The sequence below is a fragment of the Hemiscyllium ocellatum genome, chromosome 18 (genome assembly GCF_020745735.1).
Source record: "Hemiscyllium ocellatum isolate sHemOce1 chromosome 18, sHemOce1.pat.X.cur, whole genome shotgun sequence".
NCBI lineage: Eukaryota > Metazoa > Chordata > Chondrichthyes > Orectolobiformes > Hemiscylliidae > Hemiscyllium > Hemiscyllium ocellatum.
Window position 1 is genome coordinate 18,256,372 of NC_083418.1, and position 23,663 is coordinate 18,280,034.

Consider the following 23,663-nt stretch of genomic DNA (forward strand, 5'->3'; position numbering starts at 1 on the left):
AAGGAAAGTGGAAAACTCAATACAAAGCAGTATGAGGCAAACAATGAAATGGCCATGAAGCAGCTCGAGGAGAGCACTGATCTCTATATAAAGCTGAACATGAAGAGAATGGTGAACCCAGTATAAATTAGCAAATAAGGAGAGCAGTGAACTCAGTATAAAGCAGCAGGTGAGGAGAATGGTGAACTCGGTATCATGCAGCATTTGAGGACTGCAGTGAATTCAGCATTAAAAATTAGATAATGCTGGTAGGGATTTTAAAAAGGTCCAAGAAAATGTATCTAGAATTCGGTCAGGTGATTACTTCTACATTTTCTATAAATTAAGCTGCTGTGGTCCATTAGCCTAAAGAATATAAGAATGGATATTTCGACCTTAGAAGGACTATTGGATTGGGAAAAGGTCCCTAGTCTAGTTAGTATTCTTTAAAGGGAGTATCTAATGAGCTTAATCTGAAAGGAAAGTCACAGCAGCAGAGTTCACACCTGTTCCTGGTGACCATGTGTACAGGATTTGTGTCCTGCTGGAGCTACTGACTAAGCACATTTCAGAGCAGGAGCTGTGAGCAAACTCACTGTGGAGCATCTGCAATTGCTGAAATTATCATGATCAGCATTTGCACTGATGTGGTCATAGCAGAAAGGGCACGGCTGACTACAAGGAAGAGTATAGAAGGCAAGTAATGACTGTCTCCCTCTTTCACAGATATCCTGATTTGGGTATTAATGACATCTCATGGGATTGCAACAGTGGCCAAGTCAATGGCACCACAGGTTGCTCTGCTGTATAAAAGAGGAGGAAATGACAGGGCTCTCATGATTGGGATTCATTAGTAATAGGAATATACATTTCTGCGGTGGCAAAAAAGACTCCATGAGTGGCATGTTGCTCCCTCACGAATTGGTCAAGGATGTCTTGGAGACCTGCAGAGTATTCTGAAGTGGCAAGGGTGATCAGTCCGTGGCCATGGTACATACTAATAACAACAACATATGTAAGATAAAGGATGAGAAAATAAGAGCATAAGGATTTAGAATGTAAATTAGAAAGTAGGATCTCAAGGATAGTGATCTCAGGATTACTACTAGTGCCATGTGCCAACTTGCATAGAATGAACAAGATATACTAGATGAATCTAGTGTATTTATCTGGAGAAATGGTATTGGAGGGAGGGATTCAGATTCCTCAGACATTGGGACTGATTCTGGAGAAAATGAGACCAGTATAAATAGAACAGGCTGTATCTGGGGAGAACTGGGAATAGTGTCCTCTGGAGGCTATTTACGAGTGCTATTGGAAAGGATTTAAATTACAATCGAACACAGTGGGGAGGGGCGGGGGGGGAGGGTTAGTGGGAACTTGAGCAGGGGGATAGAGAACGGTGAAAATATGTTGCTGGAAAAGCGCAGCAGGTTAGGCAGCATCCAAGGAGCAGCAGAGTCGACGTTTCAGGCATGAGCCTTTCATCAGGATTCCTGAAGAAGGGCTCATGCCCAAAACATCGACTCTCTTGCTCCTTGGATGCTGCCTAACCTGCTGCGCTTTTCCAGCAACACATTTTCAGCTCTGATCTCCAGCATCTGCAGTCCTTACTTTCTCCTAGATAGAGAACGGTGAAACAAGGATTAAAACAAAAGATGGAAAAGTAAGAATCTGAAATGAAAGACAAAAAAAAAACAAATGGTTCATAATGCAAAAAAAGGAATATGCCTAAGAAGGTTAAAAAGACAAATCTAAAGGCATTGTGTCTAATGCAAGGAGCATTCACAAGAAAGCAAATGAATTATAAATGCAAATACAAATACACAGATATGATATAGTTGCAATTACAGAGACATGGCTGCAGGGTGACCAAAGATAGAAACTGAATAGACAGGAGTATTAAATATTTAGTAAGAACAGACGAAAAGAGAAAGGAGGTGGAGTAGTATTGTTAGTAAATGATAAAAATAATGCAATATTAAGGAAGGATATTGGCTCAAGAAATCATGATGTGGAATTAGTATGTGTGGTTATAAGAAACCCTAAGGGTCAGGGTATGGTAGGTGCTCTGAACTATAAGAATGATGTCAGCAGCATTTAACATAACATTACAAATGCATGCCATAATGATACGACTGTAATCATGGGTGACTTTAACTTACATACAAGTTGTAGAATACCAGCAATATTAGTGTAGAGGAAGATTTCCTGGAGTGCATACATGATGTTTTTCCAGACCAATTCACTGAGGAATTAACTAGGGAGCAGGCTATCCTAAAACTGATATTATGTAATGAGAAAGGATTCATTAACAATTTTGTTGTGCAGGGACAACTGGGATAAGGTCGACAATAAATGATAGAATTGCTCACGAAGATAAAAAGTGAAGTTGAATTCGAAATGAGACTCTTGAATCTCCATAAAGAGATTATGAGAGTATGAAGTGCAAGTTAGCAATGATGGACTGAGGAACCTTACTAAAAGGATGCGCAACGACAAACACAGAATGGGGCAAACAGAGTATAAAAGTAAACTTACAGGTAGTATTAAAACTGATTGTAAAACCTTACATAAATGTGAAGACAAAAGATTAAAGAAGATAAATGTAAGACCCTTTGATATGGAAGAAATTATAATCATAGAATCTCTACAGTGCAGATGGAGGTCACTTGGCCCACCAAGTCTGCAATGACCTTTCGAAGAGCATCCCACACCCTAAATCTATCTCTGTAACCCCATATTTACCATGGCTAATTCTCCTAGCCAGCAAACTCTGGACTCCACAGGGCAATTTAGCATTGCCAACCTATACAGAGCTGAAAATGTGTTGCTGGTTAAAGCGCAGCAGGTCAGGCAGCATCCAAGGAACAGGAAATTTGACGTTTCGGGCAAAAGTCCTTCATCAGGAATAAAGGCAGAGATTCTGAAGCGTGGAGAGATAAGCTAGGGGAGGGTGGGGGCGGGGAGAAAGTAGCATAGAGTACAATGGGTGAGTGGGGAGGGGATGAAGGTGATAGGTCAGGGAGGAGAGGGTGGAGTGGATAGGTGGAAAAGGAGACAGGCAGGTAGGACAAGTCTGGACAAGTCATGGGAACAGTGCTGAGCTGGAAGTTTGGAACTAGGGTGAGATGGGGGAAGGGGAAATGAGGAAACTGCTGAAGTCCACATTGATGCCCTGGAGTTGAAGTGTTCCGAGGCGGAAGATGAGGTGTTCTTCCTCCAGGCGTCTGGTGGTGAGGGAGCAGCGGTGAAGGAGGCCCAGGATCTCCATGTCCTCGGCAGAGTGGGAGGGGGAGTTGAAATGTTGGGCCACGGGGCGATGTGGTTGATTGGTGCGGGTGTCCCCAAGATGTTCCCTAAAGCACTCTGTTAGGAGGCACCCGGTCTCCCCAATGTAGAGGAGACCGCATTGGGAGCAACGGATACAATAAATGACATTAATGGATGTGCAGGATGTGGAAGGCTCCTTTAGGGCCTTGCATAGAGGTGAGGGAGGAGGTGTGGGCACAGGTTTTACAGTTCCTGCGGTGGCAGGGGAAAGTGCCAGGATGGGAAGGTGGGTTGTAGGAGGGCATGGACCTGACCAGGTAGTCAGGGAGGGAACGGTCTTTGCGGAAGGCGGAAAGGGGTGGGGAGGGAAATATATTTGTTTTTATTTAATGCACAAGGGGATTTGGATAAAACAGTTCCACAAATGTGTGCAGAGTTTAACTTCAACATTTCAGTTAACATCTAGAAGTGCTTAAAAGGGAATAGGAAAATAAGATGGCCATACTGAGGAAAATGGACAGGCATTTGTGGTATTATAGGAAGATGGTAGCTTTACTATTTGACTGCAATAGTACTTAATTAATATTCTAAACATTTTGTTATGAAACTATGTTTGGTAATCGTTAAGAACTGCAAACTATCTTTGTGAAACTACCAGCTTTATCCTACCTCCAGTACATTCCCATTTAGACTGTACTCTTATCTGTCATTCTATGCCTCAAGTCTCACGATTTCTGTTGTTATATAGGATGAGGAGTCACTGGAAAAGTCAGCATTTGTTTTTCATCGCTGTTGGCTCTTAAACACATTTCAGAGGCTAGTTAACAGTCAACCACATTGCTGTAGGTCTGGAGTCACACGTCAGCCAAACCAAGTAAGGACAGCTGATTTCCTTCCCTTTGTTCCTTGTTAGTGGAGTCAACGATATTCATAAATCTAGACCATTAGTGTATATAAGGGAAAGCCGAAGCCCAGCATTAATTTCTGTGAGACACTACTTGTTTAATTTTTGCAAATCATTTAACACTATTTTCTGCCTTCCACTTCTATATCAGTTTCCCTCTTCAGGGCAATTGAACCCCTGGTTTAAGTTGGAGATGCTGGAGAATCAGAGTCAAATAGGGTGGTACTGGAAAAGCACAGCAGATCAGGCAGCATCTGAGGAGCAGTAGAGTTGACATTTCAGGCATAAGCCCTTCGTCAGGGATGAATATCAATATTTGTGATGAAGAGCTTATGCCCAGAATGCCGACTCTCCTGCTCCTTGGATGCTGCCTGACCTGCTGTGCTTTTCCACTCTTTTCTAACTTGGTTTATATTGTCAGGCTATCCAAAATATGTTATCGGAAAGAAATGCAATGGCGGTAGAAAGACAACAGGTTAAAACCTGGACTAGATCCAACTGATATCATCCTGCTTGATTGTATTCATAGATGCAAGGCAAGATCAAAAAAAAACTGAAGGTAATCAATTAAGGAACATAGTTACTGAATAACAACACAATATGGAAAATATTTTATCTTAACTGTATCATATTTTAACAAGACAATTTCAACAATATCTGTGCAGGATTTCCATGCCTGCCTGTACTCAATCTGGCGTTCAAGGCGAAAACACACCAAATAGAGCGGTCAAGTACTTCCTAGGTAAAGAACTGACAGCAACTAAATCAGGTCAGAACAACCAGTTCAAAGTTGATTTGAGAGACTTTCCTTATCCTTATTGTTAACAAAGGTAGCAAAGGGAAAACTGCAATAATGACTCAAGCAGACTGCTAAAGTATTAAATGAAATTCTATTGTATTGTGGGGAAGGGAGACTAATGCAGACAGTAGACACTGGCTGATATAATTTAATTGTTACCAGACTGTCCCTCCTCACAAATAGCAGCATTTACATTTTTTCCTCCTCATTTTTATTTCCACAAGCCCACACACTCGCCAAATCTTCAACTCCCTGTGACTTTGGAGGAAATGGACCTCTGGAGCAGGCTTCAAGCACAAATGCATCATATTTATCAAAATTCTGACAGTCCCACCCAAACTCAAGTCAACAGCGAACAGATGAAATTCAAATTTTAAATTCTGAACTTTTCACTGCTCCATTTACGTGTCTCTGGCAATTAAGCCCTTAAGGGAGTATCAATCAACAACATGGACAGACTACACTCAAGTAAAGCTGCCAACTTTTTGGCTGCAAGATTAGGGTGGATTCATGGATGACAATGCCTGAAAGAATGAAATTTGCATATTATATCCTTCTGTAGTCAATAAGATCTATCCTTCTCCATAGACTGCCAGATGCGATGAGTTTAGTATTTATAATCTCAGCCTCAGTTGGTAGCACTCCTATTCAAGTCAGAAGTTTGTAGGTTTATAACCCACTCCAATGCAGTACTGACGCACAGTTGAAAAGTGCTGGTAATCAGGTGAGATATTAAACCGGGGCCCATTTTCCATCTCAGGTAAATACACACAATCCGATGACACAATTTGATGTAAAGTAGAATAGTGTTATCCAGTCTCCAAGTCAACAATTACGTTCCAACTGAATATACTAAAACAAATGATTTGGTCATAATCAAATGCTGTTAGTAGGAATTTACAATGTTTCTTACACTACAACAATGACCACAATGCAGAACTGACACCAAGAAAGGCACTTTAGAAATGCAAACCTGCCTTTACAAAAGCTGGTTATTTTCTTCTTGCCCTTCCCTTGAGGATTAAAGCATTTGTGACAATGAATCAAAAGATTACACAGGCATGGAAAGTCTAATGTTACAGATGAACAGGTTTAATTATTTAGGTTGTTTGATGTGTAAAATTCACACTTCAACAAGATTCTGCTGTCTAACCCCAACTAATCATCTGAAGCACCCTTTTAACTCACAGATCAAACATCAATGCCAGAAATGTAATGTTGAATTTGTTATATAACAAGTACTTATAACAAAGCATGTTAAAATGTAAATTGGCTATGGGGAATTTTGCTATGCCCTAAAGTTACAATGGTCACTAACTAACAGAAAACTTTATATGATAGTTCAAAATCCCAATGGACCACATCACATCCCAGTATCACCAATTCCACGGAACCAGATCAACTCCTAATTAAAATAATCCTCCTGTACCAAAATGTCTTGAATTGTGAATAATCCCATGCAAATGTTCTTTGTAGCAAACCACACTGAAAGAAACTCCCATTGAAAACAAGCTAAGTGCTCCCCAGCATCAAACAATAACTCAGCATAAAGTCTATGAAAACAAACTCCACTTCCCATTCCCTGACTCCATTCCCAGCCACTCTCCTTCCCTTCCACCAAATGGATTCATTCCTCCCGCTGACCAACCAGATTATACCCTCTACATGTCTTCACCTATACCCACTTCAGCACCCTGCCCTGCCACCCAGCGCCCTCTACACCAACACCCAGTTCTGAAGAGTTACACCCGAAATGTCGACTTCTACACCTCTTGATGCTGTGTTCTTCCAGCCTTCTGCCTGTCTACTTTGGAAGCAATCCTATTATTAAAGTTTCACTCCCAATGAAAACAATCTTACTGCACTAAATCTCCCGCTGAATACAATCCCATTGTACTAAATACTGCAACACAAATGGACTGAGAGGTACTTGTGCACAAACCGCAGAAAGCTAGTAGGTAATCAGGAAGCCTAATGGAATATTGGTGCTTTTTCAAGGGGATTGGTGCATAAGAGAAGAGAAGTCTTATTTCAACTGTACAAGGTGCTGGTGAGACCACACCTGGAGCACTGTGAGCACCTGGAGTTTTAGTTCCCTTATTTAAGCAAAGAGATTACTTCATTGGAGGCAATTCAGAGAAGGTTCACTAGGATGATCCTGGTATGGAGGGGTTGTCTTATGAGCAAAGAATACACAGATTGGGATTCTACTCCATTGGAACTTGAATGAATGAAAGACAATCTCATTGAAACATATTGGATTCTTAAGAGGTTTGGCAGGATAAATGCTGAGAGAATCTTCCTCCTCGTGGGAGTGTCTAAGACCAATTGGCATAGACACAGAATAAAGTGATGTCAATTTAAGACTGAGATGAGGAGGAATTTCTTCTCTGAGGGTTGAATGACTTTGGAACTCCTCGCCACAGAGAACTATGGGGCAGAGTCTTTGTGTAAATTTAAGGCTGATATAGATTTTTGATGAGTAGTATCAAAGGTTATGGGGACAGGGCAGGAAAGTGAACATGAGAAGTGTCGAACAGCCATGGTATGATTCAGGGGTTCAAAGAGCCAAATGATCTATCCTGTTCCTTATTTCTTGTGGACTTAAAGCCTCCCTTAAACAATTCCACTGCACTAAACTCTCTCCCAACCTAAGTAATTCCAGAGAACCATTCCCTCACTCATTGCACGCAATCTCATTTACCAAATCCACTCCTCTGTAAGCAGTCCCACAGAACCACGCTGTCTTCCACTGTAAACAGTCCCACTGTACTAAACCCTTTCCCACTATAAACAATCTCACTGTACCAAACCCAATAACTGTAAACATTCCCATTCTACCAAAGCCCTCCATTTTAAACAATCCCACTATACCAAATCCATATGCACTATAAACAATTCTCTGTTACAAGTTCCATGAAATTGTAAGCAATTCCATCATACAAAACCTTCTCCCTCTGTAAGCTTGCACTATATCAAATCCTTTCCTATTGTAAACAATCCCAAATCCTCTCTTATTGTAAATAACCCCACTGTACCAAACTCTCACACTAAACAATCCCACTGTACCAAACCCTCTCCCACTGTACTAAACCCTCTCCCACTGTAAACAATCCTGCTGAACTAAACCCTCACCCACAGTAAACAATCCCAGTGTACCAAATTGTCTCCTATTGTAAACAAACCCTCCCCCACTGTAAACTTTCCCACCCCAAACTTCTGAAAATGTGTTGCTGGAAAAGCACAGCAGGTCAGGCAGCGTCCAAGGAACAGGAGACTCGACGTTTCGGGCATAAGCCCTTCTTCAGGAAGAAGGGTTTATGCCCGAAACGTCGAGTCTCCTGTTCCTTGAATGCTGCCTGACCTGCTGTGCTTTTCCAGCAACACATTTTCAGCTCTGATCTCCAGCACCTGCAGTCCTCACTTTCTCCACCCCAAACTTCTCCCAATTTAACCAATTCCACTACACTAAACTCCCCTCTCAGTGTTCAAACTAATCCTGGACTAAAGGGGTGTCTCATGAGAAAAGGTTGCACAGTCTAGGCTTGTATCTGGACATAACATCCTAAGGTTAATTGCTAGGTTGGATGAAGAGAGAATGTTTCCTCTCCTGGGAGATTCTAGGACTCTGGTCACTGTTGTCATGACCACACCAAAGTGCTATGTATATTCTTAACGCAGAAATTCCAAAATGAGTTCTTCTAAAGAAAAAGACTGGCACAGCCAAACTGCTCATAGATTTAAATTATGGCTGTCTGGACAGAGACCCCTGAAATGTTGCCCCAAAAGATATGATGGAATGTCAAATAACAACCCTTCAAAGTGGGAACAGGCAAATCAAAATAGACTGGACTGTGATCTCTTGTGACTGCAAAGGTAATAAGGCATTGATGACCCCTGTGGATTATTCAAACAGCCATCACAGTTTGTGCTTTTGTCTTTGAAGAATATACAAGAATGTTTGATGAAACGTCAAATGTAACCCTTCTGAAATGCTCTTAAGTGTACTGGCCTGGTTTCTAGCAGTGGTGCATTGTGAAGGTCATAGTTGAAGAACTATCTTCTAGACACCTCTGTGACCTCTGTGTTGCAGGTAAGTATAACTTAACCACTTTCATTGCTGGAAATCAGTTAGCTATCAAACCAGACAAAAGGAAGTAGAACAATAAAAGAACTCTCTAATCCTGAATGCTGGAACGTAATGTTCAAGTATCTGCTCTTCACCATCAATTCAGAGGTTGGTTCATTTTTAAATTATACTTTTTTTGAACAGATTGCTTATTTCTAACAAGTGTGCATGTATGTAGCATTATTAATTCATCTCAAGTTCAGTAACTGATAAACTAATTTTGTTAACTCGAGAGCCTAGCTAAACTGGCTCCTTTTGAAACATGTTGATTGGGTCTGAGACAAAGACAACCACAAAGGAAGGTATCCATTTTTAAGTTAATCTTGTTGTGACCAACAAAAGTGAATAGGTGAATAAAGGAAAGGAACAAATCATCCTGCTCACAGGAGCTTAACAATTTAGGATATCCTGCCTGGAAGCATAACAATTAACCATAAATTGGAAAACCTCACTTGGGATCTGGGCACAATACGGTTTAAAAATCAAGGTGGTCCATTTAATATAGAGATTAGGCAAACAGAAAATTCCCTGAGTGTCAAGAGTCTTTGGAACTTTCATCCTGAAAAGGTGGTGAAAGTACCATCCTTCAATATTTTTAAGGCAGAGGTAGATAGATTCTTGTATAGCAAGCAGATTAAAGGTTATCACAGGTCGGCAGAAATGTGAATTTAAAATTGCAATCAGATCAGCCATGATCTAATTAAATGGCAGAGCAGACTCAATGGGCTGAATTCTATTCCTGCTCCGAGTTCATATGTAAACAATCCCACTGCACCAAGTTTACAGTGTAAACAATCACCCTGTACCAATCCCAATCCCATTGTAAACAATCCCACTGTACCAAACTTACATTATAAGCAATCATACTGTATCAAACCTCCACCACACTAAACAATCCATAAGAGTTGGAAATTGAATTCTTAACCCCAATATCGACATTGATTTGCCATAACTGAGGTACTCTATTCAGGTACGCTGAATAGATATCAAAAGTCTGCAATTCTCAGTATTTACGCACTATTATCCTAATAATTGACTTAACTCTGACGTCTGAGTGACACTTCCTTCCCACATTACCTCTTCCTGCTCCCACCGAATGAGATTAACATAGTTAAATTCACGTGCAGTTCTGATCTAGAAACACACAAATGAAAGCAATTGGATTGAAACCATTCTTGATGCTCTTTGCGCATGCAACTTGACAGCTAGTTGGAGATTTCCATTTTCTTAGCTCAGATCAGATTCAAAGCTAAGTGTTTTAACAGAGTTTTAAAATAACAATCGATTAATAGAGTTTCATTGACAGGCTAGCCCCAGCTTTAAGTAGCATAAAACCCAGCAACTGTTGCTTAATAGTTGTTGCTCAATCTGTCAGGACGCCAGGACCTGGGTTGCTATTTTCCCTCATTGTTTCTATGTTACGCTCATTTTTCCAGACATGGAAACTATACATTCCATTGATAAACAGGACTGTGCCGAGACACAAGCAAAGGAAATGTGTCTCTGTCCAAACATGCAATGTGTGCCTCCCTCTCCATCTAAAGGGAGTCAGATCGAACACACACAGCAAAATTCTTTACATAACTCTAAAGAGAGGGAACCCTTCCAAAAATTTAACCACTTGTTTCCAGACTATTTCTTAACTTTCCTAGGATCACTCTTCACATGGGTCCTTTCAAAAGTGTTTTGTTCTGCAAAAACCTTAGCAGAGAGAGCATCAGTGAGGGCAAATTTTGTAGTCAGCTCAAAAATGACAGTGCAGGAACAGCATAGGATCAGCATTTCTACAGGTCCTGCATCCTAAGCACATTGTAAAGGTAGAAAGATTTCTATTTATATTGTGACTTTTAAGACCTCAAATGTCCCAAACTGATGCACAACTAATGAAGGGATTTAACAACCAAATAGTGCGCAGCAATGAATTACAAACTAAAATGTGATAATGTCCTGATAAAGTATTCTGGTGATATCGAGTGATCGATATGCATTAGTTTGAACACATAAAGAACTCTTGATATTCTTCATATAGTGCCATGAATTTGTTATATCCACCTGAGAGGTCTGATGGGGCCACAAATGACATTTCTTCTGTTCGACAACACATCCAAAACATCTACAGTGTAGTTTCAATGTTCTAGGGTGGGATTTTAACCTACAATATTTTGATTCAGAAAGAACACTGCAGTCACCATGAGGAGCTGAAAAATGTGTTGCTGGAAAAACGCAGCAGGTCAGCCTTTCTTCGAAACATCGATTCTCCTGCTCCTTTGATGCTGCCTGACCTGCCGTGTTTTTCCCGCAACACATTTTTCAGCTCTGATCTCCAGCATCTGCAGTCCTCACTTTCTCCTAGTCACCATGAGAAGACAAGCTGCCAGTCAAAAGAAACTAATGGGATTTATGCTGTTGCAGTTATCACTAGCAGTGGCACCATAATCTTTTACATTCCATAAAATGGTCAATATTCTTACTCTGTCTTTTCAGATTCCTGGAAAAAATTTGTGCTATTGCAGGACTGAAGGGTATTGAAAGAAAGGAAAAGAAAGGAAAATAATGAACGCTTTCTCACGATTTCTTCAGACATGGATGGTGGATGTTGTGTGCACATGAAGAAAGTCAGGATTATCTTCATGAAGAAAAATACACCTTCCATTGAAATTCTTTAAACTTGCTAGTTAATACAAAAGTCCAGTGCCAAAAAAAGCCTTGAAAACTTCCCCCACCCCATTGATATCTAAAGTTTTTGATGTCTCAGGCTTCTCAATGCTGTCCCAAGAGTCTCACGGCTTTAGCTGCTCATTGCCTTTTCAGACCTGTCATGACTCCCTGAGATCTGGTACAGCTGTTGTGGTTCTGTTCGCCGAGCTGGGAGTTTTTGTTGCAAACATTTCGTCCCCTTTCTAGGTGACATCCTCAGTGCTTGGGAGCCTCCTGTGAAGCGCTTCTGTCATGTTTCCTTCGACATTTATAGTGGCTTGTCTCTGCCGCTTCCGGTTGTCAGTTGCTGTTTGCTGCAGTGACCGGTATATTGGGTCCAGGTCGATCACTCATCCACTGATTCTATCAACAAACACATTCTCCCAAACTTTGATCTGGTACAGCTGTCCCAGACTCTTCAATTGCAATAGCATCTCACTGCTGTCTCAGACCTCTCTCTGTTAGAGCCTATTACAATCACAGTAAACATGAAATTTCAAGTAATAAATTTCAGTAGCTGATTGTTATTCCTAAGACTTTTCATGGACTAAGATTGTCTTTAAAAAGGAAGAAACATGGATCTACAATGGATGCAGTGGTCAGCTGATCACAAAGTGAGGAAAGCTTCATGGAGTAAACAAAGTTACCTGAGCTGAAGTTATCATTTTTATCTGAAGACATTGAAACAAGGCATGAGTCAGTAACAATAAAGTTGCATCATCCGTTTTAATACACACTTGTATGAAAATTTCATATGTTGGGGGATGAAGGGCTCACCTTCCAGTTAGTCAGCATGTAAGCCAATAGAACTAGACTCAAGACTACAAAATGAACTATATTTCAACTGCTGCTTTTGAACCACAGAATAGAGAGGATGGAAAATGGATTTTAAGCAAGAACTAGAAGATTGTTCCGCTCTCACCATCCTGAAATATAGCATCAGTGAAAAATAAATTAGGAAAACAATCATTCACTAAGGACAAGTCAATCATTAAACAACTGTCAGCCCAGGTCAGGAATTTCATATCTCAAAAGCTATCAGGATATGTTTAATTGTCTAACCCTTATTTCCCCTCGTACCTTTTGAACTTATAACCTTTGTGTATTTTTTTAAATTATTTCTTTTGTCAGGTTTAGTAGCAAGTAAAATTTTATACAAGGAAACAATAGCAATTGACTCCTTCATTTTCTAGCAAACTACATTATAATTAAAGTGTGATAGCTATGTGTTAGAAAGAAATAAAAAGAATTGCTGTGACTGAATGAGAGGAGTTTAAAAAGGAAGCTGATTCACTACTTTCACTGTCTTAACCTTACACTGCTGCCCAAGCCTATAAACTACAACTGCCCATTTCCAACTACTCTTGGCCTCTCACTTCTGCCACTGGCCTTATTGCAGGTCCGGGCCTCAGACTGTATTTAGCCTCATTGCTCCTCCAGCTAGCTCAATACTGTGTCAAGCTTCTGCTGCCCAGATCTTCTTGCTATTTTTGGCCCCTCACTGCTGTGGCAGGTCCAAGCCCTCAATGCTGATCCAAGCCCTCAATGCTATTTCAGGCCCAAGTAGCGGACCAGAGTCTCAGTGAAGTTTCAAGCTCTCACTCCTGCCCAAGGCCCTTCACTGCCAACCCGTGGTCTCACTGATGCATTAGGGTCTCATCACTACCTAGGGTCTCACTTCTCTTTCAGACACCTGACTGCTATTTCAGGTTTCAGCAAGTTGGGAATGGGATGACAACAAGACTGAGAGGGTAATGGGAAGGCTGTGAGGGATGAGAGTGATGATGCTGCAAAATGGGAAAACGGTAGAATGCAAAGTGAGGTGAGAGGGAAGCTGCAACATTGGGGGGGGGAGGGAAGACCACAGCTGGGTTGAAAGAAGGAGGCCTTGCAATGGAGTATGGAAGGTGGAAGCGGTGAAAGAGGGAGACTGAAATGGATAGGGGAGAACTTGTAGCAAGTGGATGGAAACTGGATAGAGGCAGCTGAAAGTTGGGGAGAGAAGGAGACTGCAAGATGGGGGAGGGGACGGGAGACTATGAGGTGGAGATAAGGAGACACTGCAAGCTGGGGAAGGGAAGAAGAGCCTACAAGGTGGAGAGAGAGAAAGGGTGCAATTGGACAGAGGACAAGGCTTAAGGGGGAGACGGTAAGGCTGGAAATAGGGAGAGTGGGGCACTGGAAAGTGGACAGAGGAGGCTAAAGGGTTAAGAGGAGTGTGTGGCAAGATGATAAGAGGGAATGCTGCAAGGTGGGAAGATGGGGTGGCTGCAAGGTGGGGGAAGATGAGAAGGCTGCAAGAGGAGAGGGGGGATTTTCAAGGTGGGGAGAAAGAGTGCTGAAAAACAGGTTGAGGGAACATGCACGGTGGGGAGAAGAGAAGGCTGAAGTGGACCAACAAAGGCTTCGCAGTAGGTTAAAATCTTGGAGGAAAAAGTGAGGTCTGCAGATGCTGGAGATCAGAGCTGAATATGTGTTGCTGGAAAAGCGCAGCAGGTCAGGCAGCATCCAAGGAACAGGAAATTCGACGTTTCGGGCATAAGCCCTTCATTCCTGATGTCGAATTTCCTGTTCCTTGGATGCTGCCTGACCTGCTGCGCTTTTCCAGCAACACATTTTCAACAGAGGCTTCTCCAAGTTGGAGGAGAGGATGTGACTGCAAGGTAAGGAATGAGGTGACAACAAGACTGAGGTGAGAGACGGATGCTGCAAGATAAAGAAGGGGATGCAAAGTGGGAAAAGAGTATGCTATAATGAGAGGAAGAAAATGCAATGCAAGAAAGGAGGAAGCTGCAAAGTGAGGAGATGGAAGACTGCAAGATAGGTGGGGAAAGGGAAAGGTTACAAGTTTGAGAGAAGTGCAGATGCGACAGGAGGACGGACAGAGAGGAAGGCTGCACTGCAAGAAAGAAAGAGGCTGCAATGAGGGGGAGGAGGTGCTGCCATGTGGATACAGGAGAATGCTGCAATGGGGGAGGAAGACAGTAATGGAGGCTGCAATGGGGAGAAGAGATTCTGCAATGGATGGGTAAGGGGTAAAGCTGCAAGATGTGTGGGGAGACCAGAAGGCTGTATGCAGTTAGGGACATGGGGTAATTATGAAAGGGAAAACTGGCTTCAAGCACTGGCAAAGGATGTTGCTACAAGGAGGAGGGAAGGGGAAAACGGGAAGGTTGCAAAGACCAGGTGGGAGAGAAGCAGTGTTGGGTGTAAAAGGAAAGCTACAATAGGTGGAAGCAGGTACAAGGAAGGTACAAAGAAGATGGCAACAAATGAATACTCAACTAAATGACAGCCAGGAATTCTTTAAATCATTGAGGTAATAAATTCCTTGCAAATGTAGAAACAGAAAAAAATATTTGTTGCTAACAAATAGCAGTCGCCTTGTGTTAATGTAATTTTATGGTATCTAGCAAATTAATGCTTTCCTTGCAAACTATTTGTATAGATTTAATGGAGGTTTGATATTTCAAGAAGATACTGATAATTTTTTCCAATTCTACTTTGATATATATTTTAAAATCATTCATGGCATGAGTGTCAATGAGTGAGCTAGCAATTATTGCCTTTCCTGAGTTCGCCTTAAGAATTTGGATGTAAGCAAACTTCTTGAACTGTTGTAGTCCATTTGGTTTAGGCTCACTAAAAATGCCACTAACGATGACCCAGCAACACTGAAGGGGCAGCAATACATTTCAAACTCAGGATGGCAAGTGGCTTGATCAAGAACCTCCAAATTTTGATGTTCCCATGTATTTTCTGCTCTCGTCCATCTAGAAGGTATTGATCATTGATTTGGATGGTGCTGGCTAAAGAGCCCTGGAGAATTTCTGCAGTGCATCCTGTGAATGGTACACGCTACTGCTACTAAGCATCGGTGGTAGGGGGAGTGAATGTTTCCGATTATGGTTGTCAATTAAGTGGGTTACTATTTCCTGGATAGTGTAGGCTTCTTGAGCATTGTTGGAGCTGCACTCATCTAGATAAGTGGGGAATATTCTACCATTGTCCTACTTGTGCCTTGTAAATGGCCAACAGCTTTTGAGGAATCAGGAGGTGAATTTTTTTGCTGCAGGTCTTCTAGCCTCTGACCTCCTCCTGTATTTATATGGCTAGCCCAGCTCAGGTTGTGGACAATAGTAAGCCCAGGATGTTGATAGTGCAGGATTTAATGATGATCAAGTCATTGAATATCTAAGGGCAATGATTAGATTCACCTTGGAGATGGATCTTTATCCTTATAAATAAGCCAGTGTTAGCTGTCCCTGATTTTTCAGATGTTTTTTTAAAAATGACCTTCGATGGCAGTGGCTCAGGGCAGGGGCTGCCTTGTTTCAAGATAACATATTGTGAACAGAGATGCCAGCAGAGTACTTTCCTAAGAAACGTTTTTAAAAATCAAAGCAAGGACTCTAACATGGAGACTTTAGGATTCTTATTGGCACATCAACACACTAAAGTTGATGTAGAACATGATAACAAAGAAACATAAATCCACAGTAACCATAATCCACTGGCATTCATTAAGAACTTTAAAACTTGAAATGTACCACTATTCAGATTTTTCATCTAAATAAGGTAAGATTATTCACATTGCTGGAAAAGATGACAGACCAGATTTTCCAAGTAGTGGCAAGCTCATGCAGATTTCTATTTTGGCCCTTTTTTTAAGAAAGGAAAGAGTTTTGCAATTCTGACAGGAGGTTCCAATCAAAGCTGCCTCAGAAATGCAAAGCCATTCTGACAGTTCTTTCAAAATGTAGAAATGTCAAGGATAGGCAAAACACACCCTCTTTTTTTTGCAGACGTCGTATTCTGACACTTAAAGCTCCAGAATCATGGATAGTCACTTTGACAGCCGCTGTCAAATGGTAAGTACACAAGATTATTGCGAAGTTAGAGTTCCAAGAGGGCAGAAGGGCGGGTTGCCAGGTGGTATGATCAAGAGTAGACTGATGGACTGGTAATTAATCTGGTTGGATTTGTCCTGCTTTCTACGTACAGACATACCTGGGCAACTTTCCACATTTTGTAAGCATTTCTGCATACCTATACAAAACAGAAAATATTGGATCACTATATATAGAAACATAGAAACATAGACAAGATACACAACAAACACAACATATATATGTAACAGGCTAAGTAGCTGCACATTCAACTGGCAATTAGTGGTTATCTGCACGGAACAGAAAGTGCAATATTAATGTACACAAAAGGCAATTGCTAGATAACTACACAAAGTAAAAAAATCATACAACACCAGGTTATAGTCCAACAGGTTTAATTGGAAGCACACTAGCTTTTGGAGCGACGCTCCTTCATCAGGTGATTGTGGAGGGCTTGATCGTAACACAGAATTTATAGCAAAAATTTGCATGTGATGTAACTGAAATTATACATTGAAAAACTGATTGTCTGTTAAGTCTTTCATCTGATAGAATACTGTGATAGTTTCACTTCATCCATGTGTAAATCACAAAACTCTTTTTTTTAAAGTTGCATTCTCAGGTTAGCTGTTAAAATGGTGATAGCTAGACAATATGCTGAAGGTGTAGCCCCCTGTGTTCTCTGTCTATGACCTGATGTTTAGATTGATGCTAATCTAAAAAGTGAGATAACAAAGTTTTACATAAATTCATGCAGTTTTTGAGCTCAGAGTTCTATATGAGTGTATGCAGTTTTTGAGCAAAGTGCAATGTAACTCTGCAAGTACAAATTCACCACACAAAATATATGTGTGCATGTGGGTCTTTGTCTGTCTGTGTCTGTCTGGGCAGGGGGTTGTGAGTATGTGTGTGTGTGTGTGTGTGTGTAATGGGTGCAGAGTGTCTTAAGTCTGTGAGGGGGTGCATGTGTGAATATGGGAGTGTGTGTGTCTATAAGGGTGTGTGTGGGTGTCTGTGTGCGCGTCTGTGTGTACCTGTGTCCGTGTGTATGTGAGAGTGTGTGTGTGTCGGTATATCTGTGTGTGTGTGTGTGTGTGTGTGTGTGTGTGTGTGTGTAGTGCAGTGGAGATCACCTGTAATGTGACATGAACCCAAGGTCCCGGTTGAGGCCCTCCCTATGGGTACTGAACTTAGCTATCAGCCTCTACTCGGCCACTTTCCTCTGCTGAAAATGTGTTGCTGGTTAAAACACAGCAGGTTAGGCAGCATCCAAGGAACAGGAAATTCGACGTTTCGGGCCAGAGACCTTCATCAATTCCTGATGAAGGTCTCTGGCCCGAAACGTCGAATATCCTGTTCCTTGGATGCTGCCTAACCTGCTGTGCTTTAACCAGCAACACATTTTCAGCTCTGATCTCCAGCATCTGCAGACCTCACTTTTTACTCGAACACTTTCCTCTGCTGCCTGTCCCGAAGTCCACCTTGGAGGATGGTCACCCGAAGGTCCAGGCTGAATGTTCCGGACCACTGAAGTGTTCCCCAACTGGGACAGAAGCCTCCTGTCTGTTGATTGTTGTGCGGTGCCCATTCATCCGTTGTCGTAGCCTTTGCTCGGTTTCCCTAATGTACCATGTCTCCGGGTATCCTTGCCTGCAACGTATAAGATAGACAACGTTGGCTGAGTCACATGAGTACCTGCCATGTACAAGGTGGGACGTGTTCCCATGCGTAATAGTGGTATCTATGTCCACAATCTGACACGTCTTGCAGCGTCCACCGTGACAGGGTTGTATGGAGTTGTCCTGAGAGCCGGGCAATTTGCTACGAACAATGATCTATTTGAGGTTTGGCAGTCGTTTAAAGGCAAGTAGTGGAGGTGTGGGGAAGATCTTGGTGAGGTGCTCATCCTCATTGATAATGTGTTGCAGGTCACGAAGAACATGGCGTAATTTTTCAGCCCCTGGTGTTCCTCTTCACAACACACTGCAGTACACCAGAACTGCGAAAAGAGGAAGAGGAACACCTATATAAGGTATTCGCCAAAAACGGATACCCACGCAACTTTATCACCAGATGCCTAAGAGATAGACCACGGAACGAGGACATGCCACAACCAAAAGGACTAGCCACACTACCATACGTCAGGAGCGTCTCAGAACTGACAGCCAGACTACTGCGACCCTTAGGACTCATAACAGCACACAAGCCAACTTCCACACTCAGACAACAACTCACTAGAACAAAGGACCCAATAGCCAGCACGAGCCAAACTAACGTAGTTTACAAAATACCATGCAAGGACTGCACGAAACACTATATAGGACAAACAGGAAGACAGCTAACAATCCGCATACATGAACATCAGCTAGCCACAAAACGACACGACCAGCTATCCCTAGTAGCCACACACTCAGACAACCAGGAACATGAATTTGACTGGGAAAACACTACCATCATAGGACAAGCCAGACAGAGAACAGCCAGGGAATTCCTAGAGGCATGGCATTCATCCACAAACTCCATTAACAGACACATAGACCTGGACCCAATATACAAACCACTACAGCTGAAACTGACACCCGGAAGTGGCAAGAACATCCATCAACAGACACATCGACCTGGACCCCACATACAAACTACTACAGCTGAAATTGACACCCGGAAGCGGCAAGAACAAACCACTATAAATACCGGAAGAAACATCAAAGCAGCGCTTCACAGGCGGCTCCAATAGCACTGATGATGTTCCCTAGCCAGGGAACGAAACGTTTGCAGCAAAAACTTCCAGCTCGGCGAACAGAACCACAACAACTGGCATTTATATATTTCCTGACAGTTTGAGCATACATGTCAAGCCCAGGGCAGTGGCTCTTCGGTGGTTTACACAAAGCAAACCACTACCAGATTGCAAAACAAACAGGCAATTACTGGTAAAAGTACATAATTGGTAAACACCGTTAATTATGCAGACAAGAAATTACAGAATTTCTGTACATGTGAAAATTACTCGACCTATAAAAAGCAGGTCACAACTGGATAACTGTTCTGAAAATGCAAATACTGGATAACTGTACATAAAACTAATGACTGGAGAAGGGTATAGAACAGGCAATTGCTGGATAATAGCACAGGGCAAGCATTTTCTGGATAACTGTACATAATAGGCGATTGATGGATAAACTATACATAACGGCCATTAACTGGATTACTGTACACAACAGAAACTCACTCAATAATTGCAGAGGACAGACAATTACTAAAGTACTCAATTTTCTGAAATAACAATTATTAGATATGTGTACAGAACAAGGTATCACAAGATAACTTTTCTGAACGGTCCCTGGGTATTCTGGCGGAAGATGGCTTTGATTGTGCTGAAGAAGCTGCATGCATTGGGATGGTCAGCAAGTTGCGAGTCTACTGCGCTCTTTCCACCCACCATGAATTCTTTAGGTCATGGGTTCTCTGTGCACCACGGCCTTCAGTTGCAAGTGAGATTGTTTCCTCTCATTTGTGTTTTGGTGGAGCTGACAGATCAGAAACGTCTTGCATTTGCAGTCTAGGAGATCCTGCATCTCCTGATCTTTCTCGTCAAACCAGTTTTAGTATTTCCTAATCAAGAAGCTGACTGTTTCCATGCAGGTGCTGACGATGGAAGCTTTTAGGGTTGACCAGATACTGTTGGCATTCTGCAGTTAGGGACATTGGTTGTCATCAAGTTGGCTGTCAGTAAGTATTGCTTCTCAGGGTCATGGAGTTCAGCAACATTGAGTCTCCTGCAGTAGGGACATTTCCTGTCTCTGCCATTTTGGGGCTAGGCTGATAGAGATGGCAAAGTGGATTAGTCAGTGGTTGGTCCAGCAATTAGTGGTTTCGGTCAGGTGGGTAACCTGGACATTATTGTGGTTCCTCATTCAAATAATAATGTAGTCTTTGCAGCCAGTGCTTGGGAATGGGCGGAGAGGGAACTGTTGTCATGAGGTCTTGTGCCTGTTGCTCAGGCAGAAGAGGGTGTTCTTATGATGAGGTCATGTTCCAGGTACCTTGTTAGGAGGAGGACTCTGTTGGAGTTTGTTTTCCTTTTGTCTTCATTGCCTACCATGTTTTTCCAAAGGTTTACGTCACTCCCGGCTCTGGCATTGCATGTTACTAAGGAAAATCGGCTTGTCTCCCTTCAGGATGTGGAACAACAATTGGTCAAGACTGGTGTAGAATGGCTCTTTTGTGTCATCTATTGCCCAGGGTTGGGGCTTTGGCACTGATGACAATGATGTAATGCTTCAGGTCGAGGGTAGCCACAGGGTCACTTACCGCAGAGGGGAGTTCACTAAGATACCAAACAGCTTGTTTCTTATGGTGAAGCCATGCCGCAGAGACAATGTTCTTCTGATTTGCATCTCCAGAAGAAAGTGTAACCACCTTCTAGTTCTTTAAGTTGTACAGTCATGTCTTCCTCAGGATGTGACATCAATCAACGTTCCCAGGATATGACAGCAGTGTGATATTCAAGTCTGTCATTGTTCAGATTCCCCATAAGGGTGCTGATATCAAGGTCCAAAATGCATTTGGGTGGGTGGGTTGGAGGGGGGGGGGGGGGGGTTTGGTGTGGAAGAAGCTTATGCATTGATTCGTTTAAAATGGGATGGTCACTGACACCAACCATCACATGGCCTCAGCTAGGTCTTGACCCAATAGCAGGACAGGGAGTACTAAACATTCACCGTCCACCAATCGCTATCACAATGGAGTAGGATGTGAAGTCCATGGTGTTGGAGGGGTATTAAGGCTATCCTCTGGGTTTTGGAGGAGTATCAAGGCCAGAGGTGGACGTCTGATCTGGGCCACTTGCCAGTCTCTAATCCTATGCAGACAGGTTAAGGATCAAATCAAGGTTGCACAGGGTGAATTAGTGGAGGTCACAAGGTAGGATCATATCAGATTAGGGGTCATTTATTAACCTGGATAGAGGACTGGCTGATGGACAGATGAGTGCGTGTCAGGATAAATATTGGTTTTCTAGATGGCAAGATGTAACCAGTGGGCTACCACAGGGTCTGGTCCTTGGACCCCAACTATTTACAATCTGTATTAGCAACTTGGATATAGGATAGAATGCCCTATAATAAGGGGAACCTCGATTATCCAAACGTATGGACAGGGACCATTTTGTTCGGCTAACTGATTACTCGGTTAATTGATTTAAATGCCCTTCCTCTGGGGCTCGAATTTTTTAAAGTCTGCTCCCCATTTCAGGAGACTGCAGAAGCACACAGTGCACGAGGCCCCAACCCCAGCCCCGTCCGACACTGCCCCCGCCCCCATGCAACAGCCCCCATCCCAACCCCATCTGACACCGCCCTCCCGCAACACCCCTCCCACCTCCAAACTCGTCCAACACCACCTCCCCCGGCCCCCAACACCATCCAACCCCACCCCTCCCTCCCCAATCCCATATACACCCACCCCAGCTCCGGGGCAGCTGGACTGTACACCGACAACAAGACTGCTGCAGTTTCCTTTGTGGGGTAAGTCTCCAAATAGCATGCACACACACACACAACCACAGCCACAACCTTTTACTGCAACCTTCTGACAGGTTCCACATTTGCCCTGTACAGGACAATGGTGGAGAGATTATCTGGGGAAAGAGGGTTTAGGGTACACTCCTCTATGGAACTCCAGGAAAAGTGTGGTGAGAGAGATGGCAGTCAGTCATTTGGAGATGGTGCCTGTTTAATCAAAGTAAACAAAAGAACGCGATCAGTGTTGGAAACACGTCTTTATGTAATGTTTCCATCGGGACCACGAGATCCCCTTCAGATAATCCAATTTTCGGATAATTGCTATTCAGATAATTGAGGTTTCTCTGTATAACCAAATTTGCAACCTATTCTCTTATTGGGGAGAGGCTTCAGAGTGCTCCGGTGCAGAGGGATCTAGGTGTCCTCGTTCATGAATCACAGAAAACTAGCCATGCAAGTACAGCAGATAATAAAGAAAGTGAATGGAATGTTAGCTTTTATAGCTAAAGTAATGGAATTTAAAGGTAAGGAAGCATTGTTGCAACTGTAAAAGGCATTGGTGAAACTTGCATGGGATACTGTGCACAGTTTTGGTCCTCTTATTTGAGGAAAGACGTACTGGCATTGGAGGCAGTTCAGAGGAGGTTCACTAGATTGATCCCTGAGATAAGGGGTTTGTTGTATGAAGACAGTTTGAACAGTTTAGGCCCTACTGTCTGGAATTTAGAAGAATATCGGGAGATCAAATTGAGGTATTTAAGATGATAAACGGTATGGATAAAATAGACGTGGGCATTCTAGCACGAGAGGTCATCGTCTTAGGATAAGGGTAGCAATCTTAAAACAGAGTTTAGAAGTAAAGACTACTTCTCCCAAAGGGGTGTGAATTTGTGGAATATACTACCCCAAAGTGCGGTGGATGCTGGAACAGTGAGTAAAGTTAAGGATGGAAAGGATATGGAGAGAAGGAATGAAAATGGGGGTGAAGAGCATATCAGCTATGATCAAATGGTGGAGCAGACTAAGTAGGCTGAATGGCCTAATTCTGCTCCTATATCTTATGAACTTATGAATCTGGTAGAGTTCAGAGGCATGTTACTGGAAAGTAGTGCTGGAAGCTGATAGAGAGGGAAGGAGGTAAAACTTCCAGTTTTGGACAAGTCCCAGGATCAAGTCTGAGGCAGAAAATGAAGAGATAATCAAATAAAATCCTAGGTGCAGGAGATGGTGGTGGGGCCTCCTCATATCACAGGATTGGGCCAGACCACATTGTAAGGATACAGCAGCGTCAGGTCAGATAAGATTTTCTCAATGCAAATCTCCAGAGAACAAGCAAGTACTGTACAACAAACAACAGAATCACAGAATTATTACAGTGCATAAAGATGCCATGTGATTCATTGTGCCTTCACCAATTCTAGGACTACCTCACCATCAATTAATGGATCCACAAATGGTGTTCATCAGAAAC

General features: G+C 42.5%; 1 protein-coding gene across 1 annotated transcript in view; it reads right to left on the reverse strand.

Annotated features, from left to right (window-relative positions):
• LOC132824351 (inactive serine protease PAMR1-like) overlaps window positions 1–16,613 on the reverse strand; it is a 166,893-nt gene extending 150,280 nt beyond the window's left edge. The window contains exon 1 of the mRNA XM_060838716.1: window positions 16,571–16,613. The gene's annotated coding sequence lies outside the window, so the exon portion shown is untranslated. The remainder of the gene's footprint in view (window positions 1–16,570) is intronic.
• Window positions 16,614–23,663: the final 7,050 nt, after the last annotated feature.